The sequence below is a fragment of the Prionailurus bengalensis genome, chromosome B1 (assembly GCF_016509475.1).
Source record: "Prionailurus bengalensis isolate Pbe53 chromosome B1, Fcat_Pben_1.1_paternal_pri, whole genome shotgun sequence".
NCBI lineage: Eukaryota > Metazoa > Chordata > Mammalia > Carnivora > Felidae > Prionailurus > Prionailurus bengalensis.
In genome coordinates, this window is record NC_057344.1 from 135,739,812 (window position 1) to 135,753,828 (window position 14,017).

The 14,017-nt window shown below is 36.6% G+C and overlaps 1 protein-coding gene across 3 annotated transcripts in view; it reads right to left on the reverse strand.

The window, feature by feature from the left end:
* Nucleotides 1–14,017, reverse strand: part of ARHGAP24 (Rho GTPase activating protein 24) — a 655,671-nt gene that overhangs the window by 381,637 nt on the left and 260,017 nt on the right. The gene's annotated exons all lie outside the window — the stretch shown is intronic.

A 14,017-nucleotide genomic window follows, 5' to 3' on the forward strand; every position in this document is an offset into this window, starting at 1 on the left:
TTTCTACAGAAATCCTAAGTGCTCCTTTGTGGCCTGATGCAATGCCCCCAAAGAGTGAAGATACTTGGTACACAGTATGTTCTCAATAAATTTTGTTGCATCTGAATCTGAATAATCGAGAATGCTACCCACCACAAAAGTGTTATGCTTTCCCACGTGACTGAAAATCTTTGAAAGAACTCCAGTGAGAGGAGTAGAAAGGCAGGTGGTTCCTGAAGAGGTTCCAAGGAGAATAAGAAAATGAGGTCAGCACCATAAATAACTTATAATTCCAGAAGGAATGTATTGAAATCCCCATAAACACCTTAGTTACTGGACATCCCCATCCCTATTTCCCCATTAATATTTTCAGGGTGAAACATATTTTTGTTGTTGTTAAACTTAGTGCACACTCCTTGTAGAAATTTAGAAATGTACAGAAAAACATAGAAGAAATCATAAGTTTCCTGCATGGATGCAATTTCACTGTTCAGAAAAATAACTGTAACGTGTCTCTGCATATGTTTTCATTTCCATGATATGCATGTATATGTTTTATATAGTTGAGATTTTAGTGTACATACTATTTCATACCTGCTTGTTAGAAATTTAACAATGAATATATGCATTTTCCATGTCATTGAGTATTCTTATAACATACATCAAAATGACTACATATAGCTCTTTTTGTATGAAGACAATATAATTTATCTAGCCATTCCCTTATTTGTAGATATTTTATTGTTCCTATGTACTGTTATTAAATAAAGCCATGAAAATATCATGCAAATAAATATTTGTAAAGTTATCTGATTATTTTTCTTAGAATAAATCCCCTTTTGTAGAATTGATGGCCAAAGAATATACAGTTTAAGTTTTTGAGGTATGTTGTAAACCTTACATCCGGAGGGTTATTTTAGATTAAAGTCTTTTTTTTAAATGTTTTTTTTTATTTTTTTTATTTTTGAAGGAGAGAGAGACAGAGCATGAGCCAGAGAGGCGCAGAGAGAGAGGGAGACACAGAATTTGAAGCAGGCTCCAGGCTCCGAGCTGCCAGCACAGAGCCTGACGTGGGGCTCGAACCCACAAACCGTGAGATCATGACCTGAGCCGAAGTCGGACGCTCAACCGACTGAGCCACCCAGGTGCCCTGATTAAAGTCTTTTAACAATATATTTCCTTGAAGTTTTGTCAATATTTGATTATTAAAGGGGCGCCTGGGTGGCGCAGTCGGTTAAGCGTCCGACTTCAGCCAGGTCACGATCTCGCGGTCCGTGAGTTCGAGCCCCGCGTCAGGCTCTGGGCTGATGGCTCGGAGCCTGGAGCCTGTTTCCGATTCTGTGTCTCCCTCTCTCTCTGCCCCTCCCCTGTTCATGCTCTGTCTCTCTCTGTCCCAAAAATAAATAAACGTTGAAAAAAAAATATTTGATTATTAAAAATATTTTCCAACTTTATAGACCAAAAAAAAATCTCTCTATAACTTTATCTTATGGTAAAAATAGTATGTAGTCATCAGAAAGAATATGAAAATCTGTACATGAAAAAGAATAAAATAAAAATCACTCACATATCCTAATATATACAAACAACTACTGTCAATACTTCATAAATATTTTTAGCTTTGGTTCTTTCTATGTATGTATGAATGGCCCTAGACATAGATCTGAATAAAATCAAAATATTAACGTGGGGTAAAACATACAGCTTTTTAACTAAAAATATCATGAACATTTTTTCTTTCTTATTAGTTAATCATCTATAAGAACATTTTAATGGCTTCTTAGTGTTCCAACGTACAAATAGCATTTATCTCACCAAGTCCCCAGTTGCTGGTTTTGAAGGTTTATTCCAATCATATCATTTCAAGCTTGCTCAATATTAATAAAGGTATTTTCATGTTTACTAACTATGGGTAATTTATCAGTGATCTGTCTCATCTGGATCTTTTTTTTTTCTAAAAGATATAGCCATAGTTTTCTTCCAAGTATTGAACCACTGGAAATTTCTATGGCAGGCAATAGAAAGGACAGTCTAAGGAAGAGCTTCCCACTTTGACATGCAGAAGAGAGCATCACTGTAGTCACCACAGTTCAAAGCATCTCATTCAAGCCTGATGAGTCATGTAAGGCTGTTACTGGAAAACAGGAAACGTCAAGTTCCAGTCATTTTGACATCATCCGCTTTTGTAGTCTAAGGCAACATCGTGCTCTACAGATAGCATTCTGCCCAATGGACATGATATTTACCGAGCTGCCTTACCAGGATTTGCAAAGATGCATACCACCTTTTTCACAGTTCTTAGGATACTGGGAAAGGAAAATGAGTCTCCTTTTTGCTCAGGTGGCAACTTAATAAAAGATGCTTGTTCTAATGTAAGCTTTGACTTTGAAGATGGAAATTATATGGCTACCTAATTGATTCAGCAGGTCTAGCCCATTACCTTCTAGTAAAATAACTGATTACCTGACTTTGCAAAACTGGTCCTCTTGCAATGCTCTGTTTCTCAGAGTAGAGAATCTGATCACAGTAGCTACAAGTCTCCCCCTCCTAACTGCCATCTAATCCTTTCTCAGGCCCTCTTGACTTTCATTCTTTACATGACCAGGAGTCAATCCACTTCTTTTCATCTCACCTATCACCTCTTTGGTTTAACCCTCCTTCCACATTTCAAGGCCTCTGAAACCTTCCTGAATGTAGCCTCCTTGTAGACATTTCCCCATCTACAGATAGTGTGAAATTTAGAATATGGAAACCCTATACTTTGTCATGATAGCCTCTAATTATCACAGCTTTCCAAACTCTTCTCACATCATTTTATCCTATCCCTGCTATATGGGCTTACTTCTAGTTACTCCCACCACAGCATGTTCTCATATACCGTTCCTCTGTTTCAACAGTCCACCACCACCACCACAAATGTCCCCTTGCTACCCCATCTTTACAAGTTACATCTTATTCATTAAGACTTGAACTTACATATCATTCCCTTAATGAATACATTCTTGACTGCCCAGTTAAGGTCAAATTCTCCTATTAAGTGTTTCTATAGCCTCAGGAACTTCTCTTCCCAGCACAGCTATAATTTTACATGCATTTGCTTACATCTATCTGCAACATCAAATTATAAGCCCCATTAGTGCAGGTACACTAATGAACCACTAGTGTAATCTCATAAATGTATCCCCAGAACCTAGCACATGCCAGAAACACATGAGGAAATCAAAATTTAAACATGAAATGAGTGAAGAAATGAATGAATAAATGAACGGATATGTCTTCTTCTGTCTTTAGTTACAGTGAGTTTTCTAATGTATGGCACCCATACTGTACTACTGGTGACTATTTTCATTTAAATTTGGTGTGAGGTGAGAAAACTAGTGATATTCTGATAACATTTAAGGTATTAACTCATTTCCTTTTTTCTTACAAAGAAATACATAATATCTATGTATTATAAAAAAGATATTCGGTATTCAAATTGTTTTTATAAGGGTCCTTTAAAAATTGTAAGGAATATTTTTTATACCTAAAATATTATGAAAGGATAAATTAATAAGCCATTGTACGGGGGAAGATGTCAAGGATGATAAGTGAGACGCACCCATGCTACAATGGTCAGCAGTGAACTGGAGCCTAAAAGAACAGTCCCTGTGTAGGTGCATTTCCAAGGTGGACAATTACCTCTATGTGTTTTATTCAGCCCTTCAAATAAATGACTTTATCAAAGACACATCATGGGGGTACCTGGGTGGCTCAGTCAGCTAAGCTTCCGGCTTTGGCTCAGGTCATGATCTCACAGCTCCTGAATTTGAGCCCCACGTTGGGCTCTGTGCTGACATCTCACAGCCTGGAGCCTGCTTTAGATTCTGTCTAGTCTCTCTCTCTGCCCCTCTCCCGCTCGTGCTCTCTCTCTCAAATATAAACATTAAAATTTTTTTAAAATTAAGAAAAGACACATTATTATGTGCATTTTACTATCCGCCAAATTAATAAATGACAAAAAACTATGTTAACTATGTAAAACTTTAACTTCAGTTTCTTATGAAAATGGAAAATACTAGTTTTCTTACAATGATTATGTAATTTTTTTTCCTCACAGTGCCATGTGGCATAACAAAATAAATGGGCTGCTGCATATAAAAAAGCAACATCTTTGCTCACAAATGTTACTGAAGGTGGGTTTTTATGAGCGTGAGATATAAAATAATTCCTAACATATTAGACATTAAAATAGGGAAGTTTGATGGAATGAGGGAATAATGATTAATCAAAGATAATTTTTTCAATGCCATCACAAAACACTGCAAGATTTTTCTCTATTATCTAATATTATAGGACCTCAGATGAAAGTCCCTTTTCAGTCCTTAAGGATTGAGGAACTTAGAATAGGACATGAAGAGAGACACATTCAGAACTTACCATGGCAGGAAAAGAGAGACCACCATTTGATTCCCCCAATCAACTGCGTTAAAAATCCCACTGAGAATTTAGTATGACAATATATTACATGATTTTGGACTTACTTTTGCATCATTGTCCTATTTGCTATCATTTATAAATTCTTAATTTGTAATTAGTAAAATAATTTTAATATAAATGAATATGTGAATTACACAGATTCAAAAGATGGTATTGTGATGTGTGTGTGGGGGGGGGGAGCAATATCATTACATTTTTATGTGATAATGAGTCTACTGAGCACCAGAAACATATCCACTGTTTCCTTCTTTTTTTTCATGTTTATTTATTTTTGAGAGACAGAGACAGAGCATGAGTGGGGAGGGGAGTGGTGCAGAGAGAGAGACAGAGACACATAATCCAAAGCAGGCTCCAGGCTCTGAGCTTCAGCACAGAGCCTGATACGGTGCTCAAACTCACGAGCTGTGAGATCATGACCTGAGCTGAAGTCAGTTAACCAACTGAGCCACCCAGGCACCCCTCCACTGTTTCCTTCTAAATAGGACTATGCATTCTTGTTTGTCTGGTCAGCAAACTTCCCTGAATAAAACAAAATAGTTGATGAAGAAGCAATTAACTCTGCTATGAGCTCTGAAGTTACTTTCCTGCTGCAAACTCAAATCTTCCCTTAAACCTTTGTGTTTCTTCTGAAGAGCCAAACCTCATTATAAACTGTGTGGTCATTTGTTTTATCACATGTTGCTTTGGAAATTACATAAGATATGATATATTTTTGCCTTCAAGTGCTATTTCCTTTTTCATGTTTAAAGCAGAATTTTAGGGGAGCCTGGGTGGCCCAGTTGGTTAGGCAACTGACTTCAGCTCAGGTCAGGATCTCCAGATTGTGAGTTCGAGCCCCGTGTCAGGCTCTGTGCTGATGATCAGAGCCTGGAGCCTACTTCAGATTCTGTGTCTCCCCCTCTCTCTACCCCTTCCCTGTTCATGCTCTGTGTCTCTCTGTCTCTCAATAATAAATAAATGTTTTAAAAATTTTATAAAATAAAATAAAATAAAATAAAGCAGAATTTTATCTGTACCAGGTTTACTTTGGTCAATAAAAAAGACAATATTCAGGAAATAGCAATGTAAACATCTCACTGAAAAAAATCTATCACACAAAAAAGACCCTGGCTATCTTCCCACACTCTTACTTAGAAAAGTCTTGCTTCCCAATTGATCTATTGATTCAATGCAATCTCAATAAAAATCCTAGTAAGGTATTCTGTGAATGTCTACAAATTCTGTGAATATCTACAAATCTACACACTGGTTCTAAAGTTTATATAGGACCCAGAATAGGCAACATAATATTAAAGGAAACAACAAAGTTGGAGGACTGACACTGCTTGACTTGAAGACTCACTCTAAAGTTAGGGGAATCAAAAAAGTGTGAAGTGGCAAAAAAAATAGACAAACAGATTAATGGAACAAAAAGCTCCAGAAAGAGAGCTCCATAAATGCACTCAACTGATCAACAAAGGAGCAAAGGCAATATAATGGAACAAAGACGTCTTCTTCAACAAATGGCGCTAGACCAACTGGACATACACATGCAAAAAAAGAAAAAAAAATCTAAATACAGACCTTACAACTCTCACAAATTAACGCAAAATGGATCGCAGACCTAAATGTAAAATGCAAAGTTATAAACCCCCTAAAAGATAACATAGAATGAAACTTAGATGACCTTGGTATGGTGATGCATTTTTAGATATAAACAAGACCAAGAACATAATCCACAGAAGTAAAGAAATAATTGATAAACTAGACTTTATTAACATTAAAAACTTCTGATCTGCAAGAGGCAGAGAAAATTAGAAGACAGGGGCACATTGGGTGGCTCAGTCAGTTGAGTGTCAAACTTTGGCTCAGGTCATGATCTCACAGTTTGTGAGTTCAAGTCCCTCATCAGGCTCGCTGCTGCCAGCGCAGAGCCCACTTTGGATCCTCTGTCCCCCTCTCTCTCCTCTTTCTCTGTTCTCTCTCTCTCTCTCTCTCTCTCTCTCTCTCTCTCTCAAAAGTAAATAAACATTTTAGAAAAAAAGAAAATTAGAAGACAAGCTACAGACTAGTAGGAAATATTTACAAAAGACACATCTGATAAAGGACTGGTATCCAAAATATACAAAGAAATCTTATAACTCTAAAATAAGAAAACAATCTGATTAAAGAATAGTCCAAAGACTTTAAAAAATACCTCACTAAAGAAAATACACAGATAGCAAATAAGCATATGAAAAGATGCCCTCCATCATATGTTATCAAGGAAATGCAAATTAAAACAATGAGATACCACTGCACACAGCGGTAAAAATGGCCAAAATGGTAAAAATGGCCAAAATCTGGAACACTGCCAACACCAAATGCTGTCCAGGGTGTAGAACAACATAAGAATGTAGGAAATCTCATACACTGCTGGTGGGAATACAGAATGATAGTCATTTTGGAAGAGAGTTGGGCAATCTCTGATAGTCTTTTCATACGATCTAGCAATCATTCTCTTTGGTATTTACCCAAAGGTGTTGAAAACATGTCCACACAAAAACCTGCACATCATATTTATAGCAGCTTTATTCATAATTGTCAAAATGGGGAAGCAACCAAGATGTCTTTCAGTAGGTGAGTGGATAAATGAACTATGGTCCTTGCAGACAGTGGAATATTACTCAGTACTAATAAGAAATGGGCCATCAAACTACAAAAAGACATGGAAGAACTTAAATGCATATTATTAAGTGAAAGTAGCCAATCTGAAAACACTACATACTATATTATTTTAACTTTATGACTTCTGGAAAGGGAAAAACTACAGAGACAGTAAAAAATCAGTGGCTACCAGCATTGGGAGCAGGGAAGGATAAACAGGCAGAGTAGAAAGGGATTGTTAGGGTAGTGAAAATACTCTGTTGGACATTATAATGATGGATACACATCATTAAATATTTGTCCAAACCCACAGAATGTATAACACCAAGAGTGAACTCTAAAGTCAACTATGGACTTTGGGTAATAATGATGTGTTCATTAGGTTCATCCTTGGTAACAACTTACAATTCTGGTGAATGATATTGATAACAGAGGAGGCGATGTATGTGGGGAGGCAAGATGTATATGGAAAAATCTCTATACCTTTCTCTGAATTTTGTTTTGAACCTAAAATGGCTCTAAAAACATAAACTGAAAAAAGTTCAGTCAGAGAAAGACAAATATCATATGACTTCACTCATATGTGGAATTTAAGAAACCAAACAGGGGCGCCTGGGTGGCGCAGTCGGTTAAGCATCCGACTTCAGCCAGGTCACGATCTCGCGGTCCGCGAGTTCGAGCCCCGCGTCAGGCTCTGGGCTGATGGCTCGGAGCCTGGAGCCTGTTTCCGATTCTGTGTCTCCCTCTCTCTCTGCCCCTCCCCCGTTCATGCTCTGTCTCTCTCTGTCCCAAAAATAAAATAAAACGTTGAAAAAAAAAATTAAAAAAAAAAAAAAGAAACCAAACAGATGAACATAAAGGAAGGGAAGCAAAAATAATATAAAAACAGGGAGGGGGGCAAAACACAAGAACCTCCTACATATGGAGAACAAACTGAGGTTTGGTGGAGGGAATTTGGGTGAGGGGATGAGCTAAATGGGCAATGGACATTAAGGAAGACACTTGGGATGAGCACTGGGTGTTACATGTAAGTGATGAATCAGTAAATTCTATTCCTGAAATCATTATTACACTCTTATGTTAACTAATTTTGATATAAATTAAAAAAAAATAAGTTTAAAAATGTGGAATTCAAAAAAAATAAAGAAAGAAAAGCCCTCGGCCTTCATGAGTTGCTAATTGCACTCTGCACTCTCTCCTTCCTACTGTCTGATCACTGCAGTAGAACCCTTCTTGCCTGCTACAAAATTTCTATGTTTCCATGCTGGGAAACTAAATTCATATGCTAATATTTTGTTGCCAGCAAAGTAGTCTCACTGAAAGTGTGTGTTCTTTCCAATGGGTGCCTGAGTGGTTCAGTCAGTTAAGCATCCAACTCTTGGTTTGGGGCCCAGGCTATGAACTCATGGTTCCTGAGTTTAAGCTCCATGTTGGATTCCGCACTGATAGTGTGGAGTCTGCTTGGGATTCTCTGTCTCCCTCTCTCTCTGTCCCCGCCTTGCTCTCTATCTCTCTCTCACAATCAATAATAAATAAATATTAAAAAAAAAAAGAAAGTGTGTCTTCTTTCTTGATTTCTATGAATTAATAGGATTAAAGGATAAGTAAACCCTTTTAATAGCTTTTCCAAATGGACACAAGAAATGATTATTTCCATTTCTACTTTCCTTCTTGATAAAATATTCAATAAAATTAAAACATTCCACATAGAAAATGTGTATTCAATGCAAAATTCAATTCAAAATTCAGTTTTCAATGCCTCAAAACCTAGGTATTTTAAACATCATTATTTGCATATAGTGAAAATAATTCCATAGGGGTTCTCAACGAGAGGCATTTGACAATATCTGGAGACATTTTTGGTTGTCACAACTTGGAGGGTATTACTGACATCTAGTTGGTAGAGACCAGGATGCTGCCAAACACCCTACAATACATAGAATGTTGAATTTGTCCAATGTACTTGACAAAGAATTGCTCAGCCTCTAATATCAATAGTGCTGAGGTTGAAACCCTGCTTTAATATAAAGTGAGTTAAAGGAGAGGTTCAAATAGAATAGGTTTCTTCATATAACACTGGGCAAATAGTTATCTACTAAATGGGTTTTGATATAGTAAAAATACTGGCGTTTATTTCCAAGGGGGCAGTCATTTATTTACCTAACAAATATTTATTTGTACCTATTATGCACCAATAGCTATAGGAGTTCCTAGTGATACAACCTTGAACAGAACATAACAGAATATGATTTCACTTCTCCATAAATTACATTTCAGTTGAGAAATAGAAAACAAAACAAATTAAAAATATAGATTGTAGGGGCGCCTAGGTGGCACAGTCGGTTGAGCGTCCGACTTCAGCCAGGTCACGATCTCGCGGTCCGGGAGTTCGAGCCCCGCGTCAGGCTCTGGGCTGATGGCTCAGAGTCTGGAGCCTGTTTCTGATTCTGTGTCTCCCTCTCTCTCTGCCCCTCCCCCGTTCATGCTCTGTCTCTCTCTGTCCCAAAAATAAATAAACGTTGAAAAAAAAATTTAAAAAAAAATATATAGATTGTAATGAACGACATAAAGGAAAGAAACAGAAAGGGCTCTTACAGAATTCTGAGAAATAATAAAAAAAGAAGAAAATAAAAATGTTCAATATGCCGTAATATTACTGAAGTGTTTGAACAAAATGAATACATTATTTTGCGCTGTAAGAGCCACCCTAAGAGCATATTCAAATTTTATCCATTACTTACCAATAATCTTGCTGAGGAAGAAAGTCTGAGTTGAGTATCCATTTCTTACACTCTTTTTGTAAAAGATGACCAGAATGCATAACTTAAAAGGCTTTTCAAGGCATGCATCAATTTGAATACATTGCCCTGGGAATGTTTTTTAAAAGAGTTTCGTGGCAGTTGCTAATAGAGTTGAATAAGTATAGCATATTACATGTTCCTTATATGAAAAGCATATTGATGGAAACCACACAATGAAGGAGAAGTAATGCAAGTGAGTAGCTCAGCTCAGAAATGCCTGAATTGTGAAAATACTTCACCACATGTAATCTAAAATATCCTGCGGGGTTTTATCCTTCCAAAGGAAGGTAAGTGATTTCTCTAAGATACCTTGATGCAAAACCATTCTATACCAAAATTTGAACGTGTTGTGCCTTCTAGATCTTTTTCTTTGGTAGATGAAGGCCCATCTCCTATTTCCTCATCTGGAGTACTCAATGGTCTTCCTATTATCCCTGCTCCTTTCTCGCTCTTCTGAAACTCATTTTCCACATAGTAGCAACAGTGAATTTTTTAACACAAATTGGATCATATCACTCCCCCTCTTAAAACTCCTTAATACATTTTTCCATTACATGCTAGAAAACAACTGTCCTTATTTTTCTTAAAAGGGGACTGTACTTTCTGTACAGGGGACTGGACAGAGCTATAGGGACTCTGCCTATAGCTCCTGATTCTTCTGTCCTTCGTCACTGCATGACTCTGCTTCAGTCACTGTGACTTCCCTTTGTGTCTATAACAGCCCATGCTTTTCTCACCTTAGGGCATTTGCACCTGCTGTTCCCTTCCCTACACTGGACCTCTCTACCTAGAGGATATCTGCTACTCTATCCCCTAATTTCTATTTCACTACACTGGTTTCTTTTTCTCTTTGTAACACTTAACATGGTTTATAACCATGTATTTATTTTTAGTTACATATTTGTTGTTTGTATTCCCAAATAAAATGTTAACTCCATGGGACTGATACCAAGCTACCTCATCCTCAATTTTAGTGTTAGCATCAAACAGGTTGTTGGGTACACAATAAGAATTATTAAATATATATTTATATATTAACTGAATGAACAAATAATGTAAAATGAGTTCATTTGTTTAAAAAATAGTTACCTTCACATACCACAATTTGTAAAGCATCCATAATTACTACAATTATAGAGTTTATGAAAGACACTTTATAAAATACTAAATATAAGTAGTAGAGTCATTTTCACTTATACTTGAATTTTACAGGTAGGAATTATGTAAATATAATACAAAACTAAAATTTCACACATCAATTTTAAAAGCAATCCACATATATCTCTTAGAGGAAAATGCCTCCTTTCAATAAAATCATGAGGTGCAATGTTATTACATCAACATGGCCAAAGTGTGGTTATTCATATAACACATCCATTAGGAGGGGGTCACCTGGGTAAACAAATCCAATGGAAGTTTTCTACCCAATAATCCTCTAATGTAAGCAGACATCTTTTCTATAGACCTTTTATGTACAGGGATTATTTTCTGGCATTATTTTATGATTCCTTTTTTCCAGAGAAGATATCAAGTATAGTGGAGAAAGAATGGAAAGTTCGAGAGCAGCTGAGCTCTGTTTTCAGTTCAACCATTTCTATAGGTACAGGCTCTTATGCAGGCTATTCAACACTGTTAGGCCCCAATATCCTCACCTGTGAAGTGAGATACATGCCCTCCTGTGTTTAAATACCTTATGCCAGCACCCTCTTCTAAACATCTCTCCAGAGTAAGATAGCTAATCACCTCCTGTTTTAATTCCTCCTCCCCCCTTCACTGCTAGTAGTATATTATACCACTTAGACTTGTGTCGTCCAACGTGGTAGCCACTAGCCATACGTGGCTTTTGAAAATTCGAAGCATGGCTACTTGAATTAAGGTATTCTGTAAGTATAAAATACACATAGGTTTTGAAGTAACTACAAAAAGAAAATGTTAAATATCTCAATGGCTTTTATACTCATTACATGTAGAAATTATAATATTTTGGATATATTAGGTCAAGTAAAATCCATTATGAAATTAATTTCACCTGTTCATTTTTTTCCTTTTAATTAGGCCCCTGGAAAATTTAAAATTACTTATGTGGCTTGCATTTGTGACCAGCATTATAATTCCATTGAATAGCCTGATAGTTTCTTCAGTTTGTAATTATTTGTTTGCCTTGGGAAATGTTGTTAAAAATTATGACTAAAATTCCTTCAAACTTGAATATCCAAGTTCCTATAAAACTGTGATCATATAACCAAATGGGGTTATTACTATAGGTCACCCACCATTAATAGTATATGAGATCCAGCACCACAATTCAACCCCTTGATTGATCCCATTCATTTTTATTCTTTTCATTTTTTTAAAGTTTATTTATTTATTTTGAGAGAAAGAGAGAAAGTCTGAGTGGGGGAGGGGCAGAGAGAGAGAGAGAGAGAGAGAGAGAGAGTGAAAGAGAGAGAGAATCCCAACCAGGCTCTGCACTGTCAGCACAGAGCCCAATCAATGCAGGGCTCAAACTCATGAACATGAGATCATGACCTGAGCCAAAGTCAGACAGTTAACCAACTGAGCCAGCCCCTATCTTCTTCTTTCTAAATAATAGTTTCAAGCACAAACAATCTCAAGGAATCAATATACATTAGAATAATGATAAACTACTGAGAAATATCAAATAATGGTTTGGCAAGGATGTTAAACACACACATACACACAAATACATACTGTCTGGCTCTTTCAACTGTAAACACCTGTGTAGTTTGAAATGAGATATTCACCATTCTGAGATTCAGCTTTCTTATAAATGAAGTGATGGAGGGTTTTAGGGGAAGTGAAAATTAGCCACCATAATTCTGCTATATCTAAATATAATATGAATCATGAAAATGGGTATAACTGCAGAATGTGAGGACAGCTCTCTACCTGGGTCCAATGAATTCACCCTTTCAGTAACTCCACTACTTGTATCCATTTAATAACTGGACAGAAGATAGCTCAGATTTTACCTCATTTAAAAAAGGAAATAAATTGAGTTTCTAAAATAAACTGATGAATTAGTATTAAATTCATCTTTTGAGAAGTCATACAGTATCTACGTTGTTTCACCTTATAATATGGCTGTATAATGAATAAGAACTCTTGTGATATATTCAACATGAACATATCAATCTCTTAGGAGAGTTTGAAATCATTCTCCAAGTTAAACTGAGGATGAAAGTTACATTGGATACTCTCCCAAGTATCATGTCAACCATCACAATACCATCATCTGTCATAAGTGGGAATTCACAAGTCTTCAGATATCTTCAGTGGTATTTTCATTGGGAAATTGTTTAATTTTGTGTTACATAAAACTTACTGTAGGCTCAACTGATAAGATATTCTGAAAGTTAAACTTGTTTATGAAGATTCTCTTCTTTTCAGGGCACCTGGGTGGCTCAGTCAGTTGAGCCTGACTGACATCATACTCCTGATCTTGGCTCAGGTCATGATCTCATGGGATCATGAAGTTTGAGCCCTGCATAGGACTCTGTGCTGACAGTGCAGTCTGCTTGTGATTCTCTCTCTCCCTTTCTCTCTGCCTCTTCCTGCTTGTGCATGCTCTCTCTCTCTCTCTCTCTCTCTCTCTCTCTCTCTCAAGCTCTGTCAAAACTTAACTTAAAAAAATATTCTCTGCTTTTCAATCTGTTGAGACAACCATTCCAAATGGAAATTGTCAGGATTTTTATGGTAATAGCTATAACAAAAATTCCACCCCTCTCTCTTTTTCTCTCTCTCTCTATACTCTTTTAAGTAAACATTTATTGAATGCCTCCCATACATTAGTGTCTACACAGAGAAAATACATAGTCAATGCTAAAAAGAGCCTAATTTTACATTTTTGAAGAGATTTCGTATAAATTGCCTAAAAGATCTTAGTGGAAGCCACGTGACTGAAGAGAAAGAACCAGACACACATAAAATGGGAAATAGGTTATACATTTCTTTATTCCTTATCCCTGTAGGCAATCCTTAACCTCCACCCTTTTTACTCTCTAGATGCCACTTCACTTTCCTCCAATAGGGCTTGGTTTTCTCAAGAAACTTGGTTTTTTCAAGGAATTTCTCATTAATTTCTTAACTCATATTATTTTCAACCAATGTTA